The following is a 6,121-nucleotide window of genomic DNA, read 5'->3' as shown; positions in this document are numbered from 1 at the left end:
TTTCCCAAGACTGCACCACAGCCCAACTTCTCCCTTACCCAGAGATACATTGCTCTTCACCATCCCTTGCCCCCAACAAGAGCTAATTTGCAGAGTGTTTTCTATCAAATTGTAGCTCTTGGGTTGAAATTAGATTCTAATGGACAAATCTGCGAGTACAGCAATCCGTTGGGAGGCTATTGTAATCCTGGGAAAAAGTTTTGTGGTAGTGATGCCAAAAGTTCAGCCTCTGTGCACCAGTGCCTAATCAAATCTCAGAGACAGAATTATGATGTAGAAAAGAATAACTTTATTGCTTTGCCAGGCAAAAGGGGACACAGCAGGCTCCTGCCCCTGGAAACTATGTCCCAACCTAGGAGGATCTGATGAGCAGTTTTATAGCAACAGCTCAAGAGTGGGGTTGTTGACAATGTTAGGATGTGTGCAGCATCTCAGGCTCTTGGTCTCCTAATATTGATGAACTTCTCTGGCCCCTTTAATCTTGCCTCATGTGGTTTCTTGGCTGCTCCTTCCTTGATTAGCAACTGTTTAGATCTGCTCTTTGGAACTAAGGGAAGGTCATGGAGGCTGGAGTCTTGCCTGTAAGAAATGGGGGAAACAGAAAGGCTTCAGTGCCCAAGAGTCCTGTTGAGTTGCAGTAGCAGTGGAGGTGGTGAGAAGTGTTTGAATTTTGGATATATTTTGAAGATACGAATAACAGATTTCCACACAGATTGGTTGTAGGTTGGGAAAGAAAATGAAGATTTCAAGGATGAGTTCACATATGTTGGCATAAGTACTGGAAAAATGGTGAGGGAGGGTCTATAACTGGAGCAAACTTGGGAAGATGTAATTGACAATTCATTTTGGAATATGTTGAGTCTGAAATGTCAGTTGGATATCCAGTAGAGATATTAGTAGACAACCAGATTTATAGGTCAGCAAGCTAATATAGCACTTGGGTAGGAGATGTAATTTTAGAAGTCTTTGGCATATACTAATTTTTAAAGCTATCAGAATAGATGGGATTAACAAGAGAACAGGTGAGACTGTCAAGAAGAAGAGAAGACCAAAGACTGAGACTTGGAACAGTCCACTTTAGAGAGTGGGGAGAAGAGAAAGAACCAGAAAAGAAAACTGGGATAAAATGACCATTGAAATAGGATAAATATCAAAAAATGTACAGTATTGGTAGAAGTGTGAGAAAGTATATAAAAGAGAAGGGTTTGGGCAACAACTTCACATCCTACTTACAGGTCAAGTGAATTGACTTGAGTCACTTAGATGGTGATACTGATGACAGTATTTTAAATAGAGTGATGAGGTAGAAAATATAATTAGAGTGGACTTGGGAGAACATGTGAGGATAGAAAATAAAAACACCCGTTTCTAGTCATTTTGCTAAAAGTGCTGCTGCTGCTGCTGCTGCTGCTGCTGCTGCTAAGTCGCTTCAGTCGTGTCCGACTATGTGCAACCCCATAGATGGCAGCCCACCAGGCTCCCCCATCCCTGAGATTCTCCAGGCAAGAACACTGGAGTGGGTTGCCATTTCCTTTTCCAATGCATGAAAGTGAAAAGTGAAAGTGAAGTCGCTCAGTCGTGTCCGACCCTTAGCAACCCCATGGCCTGCAGCCTACCAGGCTCCCCCGTCCATGGGATTTTCCAGGCAAGAGTACTGGAGTGGGGTGCCATTGCCTTCTCCGTTGCTAAAAATAGGAGAAAAATAATAGGAAGATAGGAACGTGTTCATCAACAGATGGATAAAGAAGGTGTGTATACATACCATAGAATATTACTCATCCATAAAAAAGAATGAAATTCTGCCATTTTCAACAAGGATGGACTTGAAGGGTATTATCATTAGTAAAAATGTAAGACAGAGAAAGACAAATACTGTGCGTTTTGACGTAATTGTGAAATCTAAAGAAGAGAACTATAGAGAATAGAATCTTGGTTGTCAGAAGTGAGAGACGTACGGGGAAAGCTAAAATGGGTGAAGGGAACTAAGAAGTACTAATTATTATGTATGAAATATATGGTACAAAGATGTGATGTACAGCATAGGGAATACACAATATGTTAAAATAACTATTAGAATATAGTCTATAAAAATATTGGAATATTATGATGTATACCTGAAACTAATATAATACTGTAAATCTCAGTTCAGCTCAGTTGTTCAGTCATGTCTGACTCTTCATGACCCCATGGACTGCATAACATCAGGCCTCCCCGTCCATCATGAACTCCTGGATTTTACTCAAACTCATGTTCATTGAGTTGGTGATGCCATCCAACCATCTCATCCTCTGTCGTCCCCTTCTCCCACCTTCAATCTTTCCCAGCACCAGGGTTTTTTGAAATGAGTCAGCTCTTCGCATCAGGTGGCCCAAGTATTGGAGTTTCAGCTTCAACATCAGTCCTTCCAATGAATATTCAGGACTGATTTCCTTTAGGATGGACTGGTTGGATTTCCTTGCTATGCAAGGGACTCTCAAGAGTCTTCTCCAACAACACAGTTCAAAAGCATCAATTCTTTGGTGCTCAGCTTTCTTTATAGTTCAACACTCACATCCATACATGAGTACTGGAAAAACCATACCTTTGACTAGATGGACCTTTGTTGGCAAAGTAATGTCTCTGCTTTTTAATATGCTGTCTAGGTTGGTCATAACTTTTCTTCCAAGAAGCAAGCATCTTTTAATTTCATGGCTGCAGTTCACCATCTGCAGTGATTTTGGAGCCCCCCAAAATAAAATCTCTCACTGTTTCCCCATCTATTTACCATGAAGTGATGGGACCAGATGCCATGATCTTAGTTTTCTGAATGTTGAGTTTTAAGCCAACTGTTTCACTCTCCTCTTTCACTTTCATCAAGAGGTTGTTTAGTTCTTCACGTTCGGCCATAAGTGTGGTGTCATCTGCATATATGAGGTTATTGATATTTCTCCCAGCAGTCTTGATTACATCTTGTGTTTCATCCAGTTCAGCATTTCTCATGATGTACACTGCAAATAAGTTAAATAAGTATGGTGACAATATACAGCCTTGAGGTACTGCTTTCCTGATGTGGAACCAGTCTGTTGTTCCATGTCCAGTTCTAACTGTTGCTTCTTGACCTGCATACAGATTTCTCAGTAGGCAGGTAAAGTGGCCTTGTATTTCCATTTCTTTAAGAATTTTCCACAGTTTGTTGTGATCTACACAAAGTCTTTGGCATGCTCAGTAAAGCAGAAGTAGATGTTTTCCCTGAACTGTCTTGCTTTTTGGAAGATCCAGTGGATGTTGGCAATTTGATCTCTGGTTCCTCTGGTTCCTCCTTTTCTAAATCTAGCTTGAACATCTGGAAGTACATGGTTCATGTACTATTGAAGCCTGGCTTGGAGAATTTTGAACATTACTTTGCTAGCAATTGAGATGAGTGAAATTGTGTGGTAGTCTGGATATTCTTTGGCATTGCCTTTCTTTGGAATTGGAATGAAAACTGACCTTTTCCAGTCCTCTGGCCACTGCTGAGTTTTCCAAATTTGCTGGCATATTGAGTGCAGCACTTTCACAGCATCATCTTTTAGAATTTGAAATAGCTCAACTGGAATTCCCACTTCCACCGTAGTGATGCTTCCTAAGGCCCACTTGACTTCAGATTCCAGGATCTCTGGCTCTAGGTGAGTGATCACACCAACTGTGATTACCTGGGTCATGAAGATCTTTTTGTATACTTCTTCTGTGTTTTTTTGCCACCTCTTCTGATTATCATCTGCTTCTGTTAGATCTCTACCATTTCTGTCCTTTACTGTGCCCATTTTTGCATGAAACGTTCCCTTGGTGTATCTAATTTTCTTGAAGAAATCGCTAGCCTTTCCCATTCTATTGTTTTCCTCTATTTCTTTGCACTGATCACTGAGGGAAGTCTTCCTTAACTCTCCTTGCTATTCTTTGGAACTCTGAATTCAAATGGCTATGTCTTTCCATTTCTCCTTTGCCTTTCACTTCTCTTCTTTACTCAGCTATTTGCAAGGCCTCCTCAGACAACCATTCTGCCTTTTTGCATTTCTTTTTCTTAGGGATGGTCATAATCACTGTCTCCTGTACAATATCATGAACCTCCTTCCATAGTTCTTCAGGCACTCTGTCTATCAGATGTAGTCCCTTAAATCTATTTCTCACTTCCACTGTGCAGTCATAAGGGATTTGATTTAGGTCATACCTGAATGGCCTAGTGGTTTTTCCTACTTTCTTCAATTTAAGTCTGAATTTGGCAATAAGGAGTTTATGATCTGAGCCACAGTCAGCTCCTAGTCTTGTTTTTGCTGACTGTGTAGAGATTCTCCATCTTTGGCTGCAAAGAATATAATCAATCTGATTTCGGTATTGACCATCTGGTTATGTTCATGTGTTGGGGCTTCTCTTGTATTGTTGGAAGAGAGTGTTTGCTATGACCAATGCTATTCTCTGTGTGAGGTGCTCGCTGCACTGATCTATAGCCCCTGACTAAATAAATCAATCATTTTTCATTCTTTTACCATTTCTGTAGACCTTTCTCTCAAAGTGGAGCTTCTTACTTATTGACTCATTTAAATAAGAGTCATATTAGTTATATTTTCTCCTTTAGTTTATGGAAAGTAAGAAAAAAAATGATGAGGTGAAGTATTGGTAGCTAGTTTTTAGGCAACAAGACAAATCGTGAATTACTTGCTGCCATTAACATGGAAGACAGGTGTGGGTCACAGATATGAAACTGTATCCTTTAAATAAAATAGCCCAAGAGAAATATATCTCTTCAGTATCTACTTAGGCTGATAACCTGGGCTATTTTCTTGGTCTTGAAGACTCATGCTAACTTTTACAGCTTGTGTGGCTGTGTGTGTGTGTGTGTGTATACATGAATGCATCTACTAGCATTTGAAATGAAAACTTCTACCAACCTCTTACTGTGTTACTGAAATACTATGTGTAATTTAAGACCACCAAATGGAAGATTCACACATTGCAGGGTGTAAATATCAACCCAAATGTCTTGAAATATTTAAAGCCATATGTGGGAACACATGTTTGCATCAGTAAGCTAGATGTAAACTGAATTTTTTGTTCAGCATTCTTGTCCCCTGGCTTTATTAACTTGTATTATTTTTCTATTTGGCAGTATGAAAATGTATGAGAGCATTTCAATAATCACTCATGTATTTTCTTGTAAGTTCCCTATGTTTTAGTAACAGTATGAACTCAAGTTCTTTGGCAGAATACTTCCATTTTAATTGGATATAAAAATATGTTCTAGGTTGGGAAAGGCAAAGTGGACTTGAGACAGTGATGTAGTCAGATGCTTTTTGAAAGCTTTTGAATGCTTCATGGAAGCTTTATTCCCTCTGGTAAAAACAGGCATGATGTCATATCATGCATTCTGATGACAGAAGTGGTGATGACAGAGAGGATACAGATTATTCAAGAAGCAGAATGGGAACATCTCAGATTATAGCTTTATGTTAATGTTTTAATTAAGCCCTATTTTTAGGAAATATATGATTTCTTCAAAAATTTAGAGCCTTTAACTGTGATGCAGCTCTGAAAAAAATCTGTAGGCAGCCCAATAGGGAGTTCAAGGGCTACGGACACCAAGCCTTAAAATGCTAATCATATTTAGTCATTGACTGGGACCTGTCTAGGGAGAGTGTATATTTAACTCAGTCACTGAAATGAATCCCAAAAGTGCAACAACTCAAGACTGCTGCGTGCTTGCATATTAAGTTGCTTCAGTCATGTCCGACTCTTTGCTGCCCTATGGACCATAGCCCATCAGGCTCCTCTGTCTATAGGATTTTCCAGGCAAGAATACTGGAGCGGGTTGCCATGCCTTCTTCCAGGGGATCTTCCCTACCCAGGGATCAAACCTGCATCTGTTCATTCTTAAAAGTATGTCTGACTGGCATACATCTTTTGCCTCCACCTTAGTAAACATCAGATTTTTAGAAATTTTATTTAAATAATACCATTTATAATGTAACAACCATTATATGATACTAGGTATAAATGTAACAACCACCACTACCACAATGAAATCCTACAAGATTTTTAAGATAAAAAATGTAAACTCCATGGAAATCATAATAGTATATCTAAATTTGTATATCTCTATATACAATGA

The 6,121-nt window shown here is 39.3% G+C and overlaps 1 long non-coding RNA gene across 1 annotated transcript; it reads right to left on the bottom strand.

Moving 5' to 3' along the window:
• Positions 1-271: 271 nt before the first annotated feature.
• On the bottom strand, positions 272-5,229 carry LOC145540485 (uncharacterized). Its single transcript, XR_014078357.1, has 2 exons — positions 2,765-5,229; positions 272-579 (listed from the first exon to the last, which is right to left on the bottom strand). It is a non-coding gene; the product is annotated as an uncharacterized LOC145540485 (long non-coding RNA).
• Between the last annotated feature and the right edge of the window lie 892 nt (positions 5,230-6,121).

The sequence above is a fragment of the Giraffa tippelskirchi genome, chromosome 3, assembly GCF_054371585.1.
Source record: "Giraffa tippelskirchi isolate mGirTip1 chromosome 3, T2T-mGirTip1v1.2.pri, whole genome shotgun sequence".
In the NCBI taxonomy this organism is placed as follows: Eukaryota; Metazoa; Chordata; class Mammalia; order Artiodactyla; family Giraffidae; genus Giraffa; species Giraffa tippelskirchi.
Note: the sequence above shows the minus strand (reverse complement) of the source record. Positions and strands in the feature narration are given on the sequence as shown.